This window comes from Cotesia glomerata, linkage group LG1 (genome assembly GCF_020080835.1).
Source record: "Cotesia glomerata isolate CgM1 linkage group LG1, MPM_Cglom_v2.3, whole genome shotgun sequence".
NCBI lineage: Eukaryota > Metazoa > Arthropoda > Insecta > Hymenoptera > Braconidae > Cotesia > Cotesia glomerata.
In genome coordinates this window covers 13,891,401-13,906,228 of record NC_058158.1, presented here as the reverse complement: position 1 = coordinate 13,906,228, position 14,828 = coordinate 13,891,401, and positions in this window count along the sequence as shown.

The following is a 14,828-nucleotide window of genomic DNA, read 5'->3' as shown; positions in this document are numbered from 1 at the left end:
CAACATCCACAAGGAGATAAAAAACAAGATGACTAGTGTAGCGAACGCACTTCAACGTTTCAAAAAACTGGACGAAGAATGGCGCTCATCATTACTCCGCACCCCTTGTGCTACATCGGAGAAAAACAGTCAAGTGGTTGTTGAAGAAGCGATGGACACTGGAGCCGAAGGTGACGGAGAATCAGTCACTGAAGAAGAAAGTGAAACTATCCGAACGGCAGAGACTGAATCCTTTGACCAAGACGGCCACAACCTGAGGAAGTTGAAAAGAAAAATTCGTTCTCCCATAGGCGGAGCTTTTCATACTCCCAAGAAGCTGAAAGACCTTGGACCTGGTCATCCCATCAAGAAGCAGGAAGTGGTTAAGGATCTTCCACAAAACTCTGGTGAACAGAACAAGAAGCCAGGCTGGGAAAAGGTGCAGTCCAGAAACGACAAGAAGAAGGAGCGCAGGAAACTGCCCCCAGAAAAACCTCTGGTGCCTCCACCGAAGCCGAACCAGAAGCCAAGAAGAACAGCAACGAGACCGGAGGCACTTATTATCCGTCCAGCGAACAAAGATAAGTATTCTGAAATACTTACACGGATCAAGGCGGACGTTCGCCCGGATCAGGTCCGTAACTATTGTTGAATTCATGGACTTTCTGGATCGACTGACGGAGGACGCGAAGCACTACTACCCAGTGGCAATAGCTGGAGACTTCAACGCCTGGGCAATGGAATGGGGCAGCAAACACACCAACGCTCGAGGTAAAGAACTACTGGAAACTTTTTCTACGTTAGATGTAGTATTGTTAAACAGCGGCGATGCGCCGACGTACACTAAAGGAGACGCAAGTTCTATTGTGGATCTTACTTTTGTCAGCAGCAGCCTCATCAGAGGAAACTACGACTGGAAGGTAATGGAGATCTACACGGCCAGCGATCACAATGCGATTCTCTGGAAAGTATCAAAGGACCAGAATCCTAGAAGACCGGCTAAGAAACTTGACATCGTTGGGTGGAAGGTGAAATCCTTTGACCCAGGTGCTCTAGCAGCTGCCCTAAATAGTGAACCGCTTACTACTGGATCTGCAGAGGAAATGACCAAGGACTTGATGAAGAGAGTGACCCAGGCTTGCGAAACCTGCATGCCTCGTAAACGGAGCATGAACCAAAGACCTTCGGTGCACTGGTGGAACGAACACATCAGCTTCCTACGGAAAGAGTGTCTCAAGAAAAGAAGAATATCTCAGCGTGGTTATCGGTGGCCTGACTCAGCGGAACTAGTCGCAGAATACAAGAAAGCTCGTCGACATTTAAACAAAGTCATCAAGGATAGCAAGAAGAACTGCTGGAAAGAGCTAATCAACGAGGTGGACAAAGACTTGTGGGGTAGACCTTACAAGGTAGTCATGGCACACCTGAAATATCAGCCAATGCCGTCTCCTACGTGTCCTCAACTCTTACAGAAGATCTTGACTGCGCTGTTTCCGTGACAGCGCGTTTTCAACTATCTGTTGGCACAGGACGAACTGAATGATATTCCACCTGTCACGAAAGAAGAACTGATGGAAGCTTGTAACCGCGTCGGGAATAATAAAGCACCGGGATTGTACGGAATCCCTAATATTGCCTTGAAAACATCTATTAAAGCAGCGCCAGCGTTATTCCTCGACGTCTACAACATCTGCTTGAAGGAAGGGATTTTTCCTCGGAAATGGAAACAACAACGGCTGGTACTACTTCCAAAAGGGAAAAAGCCACCGGAAGAACCGTTATCTTATCGTCCACTCTGCATGCTGGATACAGCCGGTAAGATACTAGAACGTATAATCCACTAAAGGAGAGAAGCAGTTGTCGATCCACTCTTAGCAGACAATCTCTACGGATTTCGGAAAGGACGATCAACCCTGGACGCGATCAACCTGGTTGTCAGTATAGCCAAAGACGCAATCGCCGGTACCAGATGGAAGGGGGGAACGAAGAAATATTGCCTGGTGGCAACTTTAGACATAAAAAATGCCTTCAACTCCGCCAACTGGGATTGCATCATGCAAGCCCTTCAAGAGATGAACGTACCAGGATACCTACGGAGGATAGTCGCTAGCTATTTCACAGATAGAGTCCTGAGATATGACACGAAGAATGGTCCAAAGGAGTATGATGTTACTGGAGGTGTACCGCAGGGTTCTGTTCTCGGTCCGCTTCTCTGGAATGTCATGTACAACGGATTGCTGAGACTGAAACTACCAAGAAATGTCAAACTGGTAGCGTACGCGGACGACGTAGCCGTAGTAATCGTCGCCAAGCATCTTGATGAGATAAAACATATGTTCGCTATCACCTTTGAGCGAATTAACCAGTGGATGGACACAGTAAATCTACAACTGGCTAAACAGAAGACCGAGGCTGTACTTATCACTAGCAGAAAAGTGGTGGAAATGATCAATCTAAACGTCGGAGACCAAGAAATCACATCCCAACCATTCATTCGATATCTGGGAGTGATGCTCGATGCCCGACTTAACTTCAAACAACAAGTTGAACACGTGACCGCCAAAGCATCAGCAGTAGTAGCTAACCTAGTACGATTGATGCCCAACATCGGTGGCCCGAAGCAGACAAGGAGGTCATTGCTATCATCAGTAGTTACATCGGTCCTCACATATGGTATATCCATTTGGGCCGACGCACGTGAGATCATATCATCACGCACTTTCGAACAATATCAGAGGAAGCAGTGTGTGTCATTTCTGGAACTTTGCCGCTCAGAGTCCTAGCTGAGGAAAGACGGAACCTTTACCAACGAAAGAGGACAACCACACGAGAAACTCAGAGCTAAAGAACGGCAGAACAGCATCGCACGATGGCAATCGCAGTGGGACGCCGCGACAACAGGAAGATGGACACACTGTCTCATACCGAAGATCGACGTTTGGCTAAACCGAAGTCATGGCGAGGTCAATTACTATCTGACGCAGTTGTTGTCAGGACATGGATGTTTTCGGACGTATCTTCACCGCTTCAAGCATGATGATTCACCGGAGTGCCCGTCCTGCCCAGGAATCAATGAAGACGCGGAGCACGTTTTCTTTGAGTGCCCACGATTTTACCCACAGCGAGATGAGCTGAAGATGATCCTAAAGAAGAAAATCCAACCAGAAACAATAGTAGAAGCAATGTTGTCATCAAGAGCCTCCTGGAACGCCATCAGCACACTTGCAACAGAAGTCCTCATAGACTTGCGTTCCATCGAAAGAAGAAGAGCAAATAACAACAACTAGAAGAAAGGTAAAATAACACCTTAGCTACCAGAAGAAAGAGCAGTAGCTAGATCCTCCCCTCACGAAGTAATGCCTAACGGCGGTTTCCATGAGGGATTAGGGGAAAGAGGAAAAGGGGTTTAGGGTTTAGTGGGTAGGGGCGCTAGCGTCGAGTTTTAGTATGACACTGCGTCAAGTCGCCACATATCCAGGCCAAACAACTATGCCTAGAATCCGTAAAAAGGATTCCCCCCCTTAAAACAAAAAAAAAAAAAAAAAAAAACACACACACACACACCACTCACACTCACATACAGACATAGTGATATCCTCGCGAGAGTAGTCAGGGCAGCTTCCTAGGACCTCAGAACGTCGAGTTCAGATGAGACTTCGATTTTTGCAAAACGGGGTAAAACCACTTACTTCTCAATTTTTGAAAATTTTCAATTTTCTTAGCAGGAAGTTAAAAAAAATCTTTTGCTTTCTATAGTGAATCATAAATGAATCAGGAACTTAAAATGATTTTGCGACTCAGTGTGACAGTTAATTTGACAATATTGTGTGTTCGTCCTTTCCAAATATTTACAAATTTAGAAATATTGTACTGTATCAGAAAAACATTGAAGAAATAATCCTTCATATGATTGAATATGAAAAATACAGATGGTAAAAAAGACTGACGGATAAATATAGGTAAAAAAAAAAAAAAAAAAAAAAAAAGAAAGAAAAGAATATAAGAACAGAGGCTTAGGTAGCAACTCGCTTTCGGGTTGAAACGGGGAGCCGCCCTATGTTTGTGCTCTCGCCAGGGAGCACAGAGAGAAATGGCGAAATATTTATCAGTGTTGTCTCCTCTTGCCTTCGCATCCCTTTCTCTCGTGATCTTGCTTCTCTATCTCTATCCTGCTGTTTTAAATCCATTCGCCTGTTCACCGAACCTTGTTTTCTCTTCCGTTCTCGGTGAGCTCTTCTGATGGCCTTTTATGTCACGGTGCACGTATGGATACTCAATCTTCACACGCTCGACTTTGACAGCTGTCCGAATCGCGGATCTCTTCGTTCACCCATTCCAATTATTTGCACTTAACTACATATTTTCTAGAAATCCATTGAAGGAGTAGCTTATATAAATGTCTTTCACGCTCGTGAGATATGTTATGCAAACTTTACATGCATTTAGATATTCTTCTGACAAATAGTAAGTATTGAATATTTTAGAGAAATATAATCTTGAAAATTTTCTTCTAAAACAGGAATATTTTTAAATTAAAATAATAATGTAAGTAAACTTGAAAAATTATGAGTAAATTTTTTTTTTTTATTTGTTTAAAGTCACATAGTCTACTAAGGTCATGAGCGACTACTGTAGGGAATCAATTTTTGTGGTTGAACCCGTTTTATTTTTTTGGGCTGAGCAGCATTATACTTTTAAATATTGAAAATATTCATTGGCGTACGCCAGGTTCGAACCCGATTCAATGCTTTGGTAAGCAAGGGCCGGATCCGATAGGCTACTGCGCGCCTATGACTAAATTTTTGTTTTGTTAAAAGTACATAATGTAAGTTTTAAACCAAGGTGTCCGTCTGATTATTGACTATTTTAAAAATAATTACTACTTCATATTAATTATCACACTGTAAATCTATTTTTTCCAACGGAAAACACTCTATTGTTTCTTTACCATTTGGATATAATGCAATTACATTCTACAACTGTTTCGTTGATTGTATACTTTAAGATTTTGAAATTAGTATTTTGAGACTTTTTGACTGTTTACTTTTTAGAACCGCTAACCGAATAGATTGCCCTGGAGAGATAGCTATTAGAAAATTTAGTCAATGTACTTAACAAATAAAAGTCACACTGATCAAAATAAGATTTAACTTTTTAATAGCACTCCGAAATTTCAATAAATTTATTATTTTGTTGTATAGTTAAATAAATTTAGTTTTTGTACTGTCTATAAAGTCTTTTAGAATTTTTCCACAGCAAGAATTAGTGTGATACTTTAAAGATTGATTGACCCATTCATTTAAGGGCAATATTTATCTAATTTGAAAATTTCTTTGTCATTCATATTCCATAAGATCTTCATTTACTCCTTCAATTGTTTCTACTAGACAAAAAATTTTGAATAATTATTCTTAACTAGTTTATTTTATGATTGTCGCTGGTCATCATCATTATTATTATTATTATTACTATTTGTTGTTTTTATTATTATTATTAAAAAAAATTATTAAAAATTTTTTTGTTTTGTTTATAAACCGTTATAAATACATACGTAATTGTGTATCTGACACTAAGTGGTTACATAGCTACGTAGGCGATGGTATTCAAACTAACCAGGATTAAGATGTCAAACACCCGCAGCGTTTGATAAATATCCTTCATTCACTGAAACAAGAAGATGTACCATTTCTATGATGCAACTTGATGGGTCGAGTTGACTTTAGTTATACTACTTGAACACGAGTCACCGAATCCATTTATGTTTATGAAAAGTGTTTAACCCTCAAAAGTCTGTTTATGTTATCTTTTTCTGTCCAACTCATGTGACTTGACTCACAAATAATAATGAAATATTATAAAATAAACTTTAGAAACCTAGCTCTTATTCATAAATTACTATAGTAGGATCCCAAGTGTCCAAGTTTTTTTTAACTTCCCGCTAAGAAAATTGAAAATTTTCAAAAATCGAGAAGTTATTGGTTTTTCGAAAATCGAGTTTTCATCAGATCTCGACGTTTTGAGTTCCTAGGAAGCATTCCTGACTATTCCCGCGAGGGTGTCACGATGTGTGTGTGTGTGTGTGTTTTTTTTTAGGGGGAATCCTTTTTACGGATTCTAGGCATAGCTGTTTGGCCTGGATATGTGGCGACTCGACGCAGCGTCATACTAAAACTCGACACTAACGCCCCTACCCACTAAACCCTAAACCCCTTTTCCTTCTTTCCTCTAATCCCTCATGGAAACCGCCGTCAGGCATTACTTCGTGAAGGGAGGATCTAGCTACTGCTCTTCCTTCTGGTGGCCAAGGTGTTAACTACCTTCCTTCTATCTTCTGCTATTTGCTCTTTTTCTTTCGGTGGAACGCAAGTCTTTAAGGACTTCTGTTTCAAACGTGTTGGTAGCGTTCCAGGCAGCTCCTGATGACAACATTGCTTCTACTAGTGAATCTGGTTGCATTCTCTGGTTCAGGATCCTCTTCAGTTCTTCACGCTGTGGATCGAAACGAGGACATACAAAGAAGACGTGCTCCGCGTCTTCAGCAGCTCCTGGGCAGGACGGGCACTCCGAAGAGTCATCGTGCTTAAAGCGGTGTAGATACTCTCGAAAACACCCATGTCCCGACAACATCTGCGTAAGATAGTAATTGACCTCACCGTGATTCCGGTTAAGCCAAATGTCGATCCGAGGTATGAAACGGTGCGTCCACCTACCCTTCTCTGCAGCATCCCATTGTAGTTGCCATCGGCCTATGCTCTTCTGCCGTTCTTCAATTCTAAGTTCTTCAGGGCTCAGTGCAGTTGACCTTTTTCGTTGGTAAAGGGCCCGCCTTTCCTCTGCTAGAACTCTAAGAGGTAGGGTTCCAGCAATGACGCACACTGCTTCTTCTGATATAGTGCGGAAGGCACTAGCTACTCGTAGGGCACTCAGTCGATATACTGGTCCAGCCTTTCTCCATGATTCTTGCGTCTTTAATGCGTCGGCCCAAATGGATATTCCGTAAGTGAGCACCGTGTGTGTGTGTGTGTGTGCGTGTGTAAGTAAGTAAGTAAGTAAGTATGTAAATTTCCTGTTAATTAGAACCGATTCGGACCGATAGATTTTGAGAAATTTGGAGAAATCTAAAAAAAAATAAGAAAAAAAATTTTTTTAGAAGTGGTTTTTTTGGGATAACTTTTAATCGACTCTACCGATCGATTCCAAAAACTAATCAGCTCTTAACCTTGAAAAACCACGCCGATCGCCGCCAATCCGGTCAAAATCGGTTGATTCGTTCGAGAGATATCGTGAACGAAAGAAAACCGAAAAAGTGTTTTTTCGGAGTTACTCCGAAATTTCTAGTTTGACCAATTGAAACTTAAAAATTATTTATAAGGCTTAAAAAACTACGTAGAATGCCGCCAACCGCGTAAAAATCGGTTCATTCATTCAAAAGTTATTGCGGTTTGAAAATTCAAAAAATAGTGTTTTATGAAACTTCTACCAGACTTTTGAGCACATAGAGCTCAAAAGCATACAAAAGGTATCTTTTTGAGCTCGAAGAGCTCAAAACAATACACAGACTGTATTTTTGAGCTCGAAGAGCTCAAAAAAAGCGGCCAAGCATTAACGGAATCAGCGGGAAGTTGCAGGGATGGCCTTTAGGGTCAACCGTTTTCCTAATTTTTTCTCAAATAATAATCGAATCTATCCACGAGAAATTCCAATATTATTTATATATAATCACGAAATTATTTCATCAAGAGTTTTATATGTAATCAATTCATAGGTAAATCGCCTTCAACTATACCCCAAAATCTACTGGAAAGCCCCCACGGATCAGATTCTCATCCGAGATAAATCTGAGGCTGAATATCTTTTGCAAATTATTCGAGGGAGAGAGTTAGCTTCTGATCGCTCTTCAAGCCACTCCTACACGGAGAAAAAAATTTTGCTATAGGAATTCTATAGTAGTTAGTTAGTTGTAAAAAGTTCCAGTAGGTTAACGTATTCTTATGGTAACAATACCGTTTGGCTCCTGCAACTCGACATCGTTGAGCACTGAGAGCTAAACGTTATTTACCTCTCATAACTCTACAGGATCGTTCTGAGACTATAAAAAATTTTTGGCAGTCTGATTAATAATTTTTTTTACGATTTAGCATTGATAATTTAATAAATAAATGCGACAGAACGAATTTATATTGCCAACGATAATTGTATATGACAAATAAGAATAGTATTATAATAGAAATAAAATAATAATAGAACTTATATTGCAAATAAAAATTATTTGTAAAATAAAAAAATGGTCGTCACAAAATTATCTTATTTTCTTGATTATATTAATAAATATTGGACATAAAATCACTACCGTATATACACAAGAAAATATAAATAAACGAAAACAAATTTTATTTTGTGTTAAATGGGGTCTTTTGAATATATTCCGATAACTTATTACTTATCACAATATGTTCAACTAATAAATTAAATTAACAGTCACTGCAAATGAACCTTGAAAAACCACACTTACAAAACTGTTCTAACGAAATTCAATTTGACAAAAAAAAAAAAACCTATTTCCTTAAATAAATAAACTGGAAACTTAATTGTCCTCATATATTTTTAATAATATGGATGAGTAACAAAATAATTCTGTTTGTCATTTTAGAAAGTTATGAAATATGTCAGCGCATTCTACTACTGCGCAATGTAGGGCGCTCCCAACTATACCGTTTGGTTCTGAGAACAATCCCGTAGAGCTTTGAGAGCTCAACAACATTGAGTTATCAGAACTAAATAACATTATGTTACTGTAACTCTACAACGAATAGTAAACCGTGTATAGTTGTGGTAACTCTACAGTTAGGTTACCAAAATGAAATTTTTTTTTCCGTGTAGGTTCTCGATTATGTAAATCTAGCTTGTATACTTTGGAGAACAAACAAATCTAAATCATGCTAGACCATAAGGTTTTGATAAGTGACATAACAATTATAAATTTAAGACAAACAATTTTTTTTAACTTCCCGCTAAGAAAATTGAAAATTTTTTAAAACCGGGAAGTTATTGGTTTTACCCCGTTTTGCGAAAATCGAGTTTTCATCAGATCTCGACGTTTTATAGTCACAGGAAGTATCCCTGACTATTACCGCGATGGTGGCCGATTGGATCGAAACAGATGGCGATCCAAAGAGTATCATTGCCATTAAATTTCGTAAAAATTTGAATCGATTCGGTTCTCTAGATTTTGAGAAATCTCAAAAATAAAATTTTCAAAAAATTGTTTTTTTGGAATAACTTCTAAACGGCTTCATTGATCAATTCTAAAAACTATTCCGCTCTTGAGTTTGAAAAACCACGTCGATTGCCACCAGTCCCGTCAAAATCGGTTGATTCGTTCGGGAGTTATTTCTGAGCAAGGCCTCGTGACGTTGTCAAATTATTTGGCAACGCAGGTAAGCTCAAAGATTCGGGGACTAGATTAGACAGACGTACGAATGATACTTTCGTTGCTTATAGCTTATATTCTATATATATTAGCTTATATTAAATTGTTGATTTACAAAATAAATTCTATATACAATATCGATAAACGATACTATAATTGCACAGTTAAAGATGAATGGAGATGTTTTTTCATTGCCTGTTGAGAAAAGATTGGTCACTACTCTAATTTATCCTATTTTTGATTATTGCGCGGCTATTTATACTGATATTACAGGTCAACTACAGACTAGACTTCAGAGAAAATTAAATGCTTGTGTACGATACATTTTAAAATATCAAAGTATGAACATGTTACTCAATATTATACTGAGCTTCGTTGGCTGACACTTAGTTCTAGGCGTAAATTTTTCTTATCGTGTCTTATTTATAAAGCATTGTATCTTAATCAAAAGCCTCTAATTAGGCGAGACTTGGAAATTCTTGAGCCTCGCCTACGCCGAGGAGACATTCGTCAAGACTATCTTGAGTTACCGGTTTATCATTCAGCGAAGTATGAAAAATCATTCTTGATATCTGCGGTTAAAATCTGGAATCAATTACCAGCTGATGGTACAACGTTACCAACGTTTATGGAGTTTCGAACTGCTTGTTATGAATATTTTTTACAATCTGATAGATCAAATATGTATTCATTGTATTAGAATTTAGTAATGATTGAGTGATTGAGTGACTGAGTGTTTAACACACTATATTATATATACTACTTTATATATATACTTTATATATACTACTTAACACACTACTTTATATATTATATTAAGATTTTTTGTATCAATTTTGGATGGCCGCAAGGAGTTTCGACTTCATGGCCAATTAAATAAATAAATCATAATAATAATAATACTCTTGTAGGGGGGATAATTGTTATGGCTCAAACAGGTCTTACGGCTATACCTCCCCACATGGGTCCCGCTGGTAACTGGTCGGGTTGTCATTATATTACCGATCAGGCTAACGCAGTCGTTGAATGGGTTGATACAGTTAACTGAGTACAAGGTCAGATTGACATTAAATTCAACTCAATTCACATCTGTCCTATGATAGCGTAAATGCTTGAGGGCAGGGTTTTTCCTTGCCAGCAAACTTGGCTGTGTATTTCCTGTGTGAGGGTAGGATAGATATACGTGCGCGTATAGCTCTTTTGAGCCCAGGAAATGGCCTCTTCGGAGGTAGGCGAAAGCCTCGCCATATATTCTTCTTCGGGAGTTATCAAAAACGAAAAATTTCGAAAAAAGTGTTTTTTTTACTTAACTTTCATATTTATTTTTTGATCGTTTTTGATGAAATACAATAATTATTAGAGCCCAAAAAACTTCGTCGATTGCTGCAAAGAACGTGAAAATCGGTTGATTGGTTCGTGAGTTATCGTTGTCGAAAAAATTCGGAAAAAGTGAATTTTCAAATTTCTCTAAGATTTTTGGTTCGATCAGTTTGTGTTCAGAAATATATCATAGAATTTACAAAACTTCGTGGAATACTGTCAACCGCGTGAAAATCGATTCACTCATTCAAAAATTATTGCAGTTTGAAAATTCAAAAAATACTATTTTATTAAACTTCTATCAGACTTTCGAGCTCGAAGAGCTCAAAAGCTTTGAACAGCTAACTCTATGAGCTCAGAGAGCTCGAAAGAACATATAAATTATATTTTTGAGCTCGAAGAGCTCAAAAACGTCATAAGTGCAATTTTAAGCGTTTAGATATGGAATTAGCGGGAAGTTGCAGGGATGGCCTTTAGGGTCAACCATTTTCCAGATTTTTTCTTATGTATTAAAAATTTATGATAGGAGTAAATTAAAAAAATAATACCTCCAGCTTGAATTACCCTTGCAACAGTCAAATAATCAGAAATTCAGACATGGCAATTTACCCAATATTTGATTTTCAATCATGCTCTCTTATGAATCGGTGATAGCATATGGATGTGTAGAAGTTAGTTTAATAGTTTATTAATTATCATTATCACATCTTAGCAATATTATTCTAATACAAAAATATGTTTAAAAAATCCAAGTTAGAGTTATTATTAAATAAATTATATTTAATCATAAATTATTTTTTAATTAATCGCTCGTAGTAATAGACCTTCATTTTTAATTATTGGCTCTCAATAGTCCAATAATTATTGGACAAAAAATGTTAAAAGATCATTGCGCGATTAAGTATTCTCAGTTCACTGTTTGAAATCAGTAATTTCGTTGAATCGTTTTAATAGAGTATAATCTTTAACCTTCTATAACTTTTTTGAGCTCCTTTATTATGAATTTGCTACATAGAATATTTTATTGAAAATGTATGAAAAAATAATTTATTGTAATTTTATACAGCCACTATGTCCTTACCAACCACTACAGGAATTACAGAGCTTGGATAGGTCGACCTGTGCTGCCGAATGATCTGTGTTACGCAGGTTACTAAGAGGTGGTGGGACATGATATCTACTTTCAACTCAGGATTCTGTTAAATATAACATAAAATTTTTTCAGGATGATTATGTAACATAGGAATTTTACCAATAAAATATTATCAACAGTGTAAGCATATTTTTTTAGACTGTTATTTTTTAAATAAAATTCAAGTTGTTTACCCTTTCTGATCTTCTAGTGATTATATAAGTGTTTTTCCACGTTAAAATAATTGGTTCTGGAGTTTCACCACCCACTTATTTTTCAAACAATTCTAAAATTCTCTGCAAACATATTTTTGTCGAAAGAACTAAAAATATATAGCCAAAGCTTTTCACTAGAAATGGACTGGTAGAAAAGTGCTTGTAGAAAAATTGCTCGACATTTATTGCAAGTGAAAGAAGAAACTAGAGTCTCTATCAATGTCCCCTAGTATTTTTCAGTGACGTTTTTTTATACAGCTATACGTAAGATAGTGGAAATAGCGATGCTACATCGTTTTTTTGGTTTTTAGTATCGTTGCATCGGATCACTCGTAAGAATAATATTGTGGTGAATAAAAGAATAAAGCTCAAAAAGGCAAAGCAAATAAAACCATCAGAGAATAATACGTGTAAAAGCTGAATAATGCTGAAGCGTATATTTTATAGATGCTTTATTCAATACTTATTTATTCATCAGATTCGCGAAATATTCTTATTGCTTGTGATATAAAAAAAGTCACGAGTGAAAATAATAAATATTCTTACAAAATTTTTATATTGTAAATTAAAAATTTTTATATGAAGAGTTAAAAATTTAGTGAAAATAAACAATCAAATCAATTTTTTATAGGTTTATTTTTTTCTTTTTCACAATATTTTTTGAACCTAAAATGACATCTGAAAATAATAAATGAACTGGAATATCTCTAATATACGTACTAGAGTGGCATAGATATCTTTTACGAGTCTACTATGAAAATATGTTAATTTATCATGTTTTAAAATCCCTTTTCAAAGATTAGCTCGATAAAAAATCACTAAGGGCTACTTAAAATTTGAAAAAATTTTAAAATTGATTTTTTTTTTAATTGAAATTTTGTTGACATTCACATTTCGAAGTCGTTTAAAAACATTTCAATTACACTCGTTTTCAATTAAACTGTAAATCCAAGTGTTTTAAAAGTGACTACAAATGGGCATTTAACATAGGAAATTGAAACACGTGGAAGTGTTTTAAAAGTGACTACAATGCTTCAAGATAGGAACAAAACACTTAATGTGTGTTTTGTTGAAACACTTGAATTTACAGTGTACTCTTATTTGAAAGCTAAAAAAATTTTGAACGACCTTCAAAAATTTTTCCATCGAGCTGGTTTTTAAATAGGATTTCTAAAAAATTATAAACTAACATATTTTCATAGAAGATTCGTAAAAACCAATAGGTACTTTTGCGCTACCCTGATACAACCAAAAAAATTTTGATTACTAGTATTTTCAGAAATTACTGGTTAACTGAACGCACGTTCAAATTTATTGAAGTATCACATTAGAAAAATGATTATAAAAATGAAAGATTTATTTCTTTTTAATTCGCTTAACTTAATGAAAAACAACACAGAAGAATATCAGAGTTATATTTAGTACGCTGTATATTAACATTGTACCATGCGAATATTCTATACGTGCATATATATATGGAAGGTTTCTCGTGTTTCATTTCCTAAGCTCCTTTATAACTTTGTGCTCAACTCGACGCCAGATTAATAACAATCCTCAATATTCCACTATATCCACTTTCAAACAGGTTTGAAGTGTTATTCTGCATAAATATGTCCTGTAGATTGATAATACTTTTTATCATTCGATTCGATACCATTAGAGACAATATTGTTTTGAAGGTTATTTGAAATAAAACTCAGAGTAAACGCTCAAAAACGGATGTAGTATTCATAAATAATCGGATCACAGGGCTGCACTTCAATTCATTGTTTTTTAACGCCTCGTAAGACACTAAGTCTTTAGCTATGCTACATAATCCAGTTAGTTACCTGTAATTAGCATTAACTTTTTAAATGATGATCTAATTAAAATAATTATTCATGCAGAAATTTTATTCTAAGTGGAATGAAAGTTTTAATGAGGTTGTCATGGATAATTTACTTGAAATATTTTATTTTTGATAATGAAGTAACACAAATTAGTTACATTTAACCGAAAAATTGAATTCGAATGTCAAAAAAGCTTGTATATGAAAAAAAAATTAGGAAAACGGTTGACCCTAAAGGTCATCCCTGCAACTTTCCGCTAATAATTCCATATCTAGACGCTTAAAATTTATGATGTTTTTGAGCTCTTCGAGCTAAAAAATACGATTTCTGTGTGTTTTTGAGTTCTCCGCACGGAAAAAAAGACTGTCAAAATTACGGAAAAACTGTCAAATTTACAGATTTACCGCTGTCAACCAAAAAATGTCAATTTTACAAAGTTAAAAATGTTATTTTCACATTGTGGAAACTGTCAATCTAAAACTTAATTTTACAGTTTTTCAATGTAATAATGACATTAAAAAAATGCAAAATTCACTTAAAAAATAAAAGTGAAATTTATGTTAAAACAATAATTGAACTTGTTATTTATGGCTAAGAATTTTACATTTCGTTAAATGGAAATAATAAACAAAAAAATATTCTAAAAATTAAAGTTTTAACTGAAAAAATTAGATAAAAAAATTAGGTCATATAAAATAATTGTTCAAATCTGGAAACCATAGAAAGTAAAAAGCATTAAGATACATATAACTATAATAATGATTCATTAATAATGAATATTAGATTTATCTGTATTGTTAAGAGAATAAGCAAAATTCGGTGGCCAGTGTATTTATATGATAAAATGGGTTTTTATGATTAAATGGGTATCGTTGGAAAAGTCTTGACCTGGAGTTGGGCCTTTTCATGGTTTCATATCATTC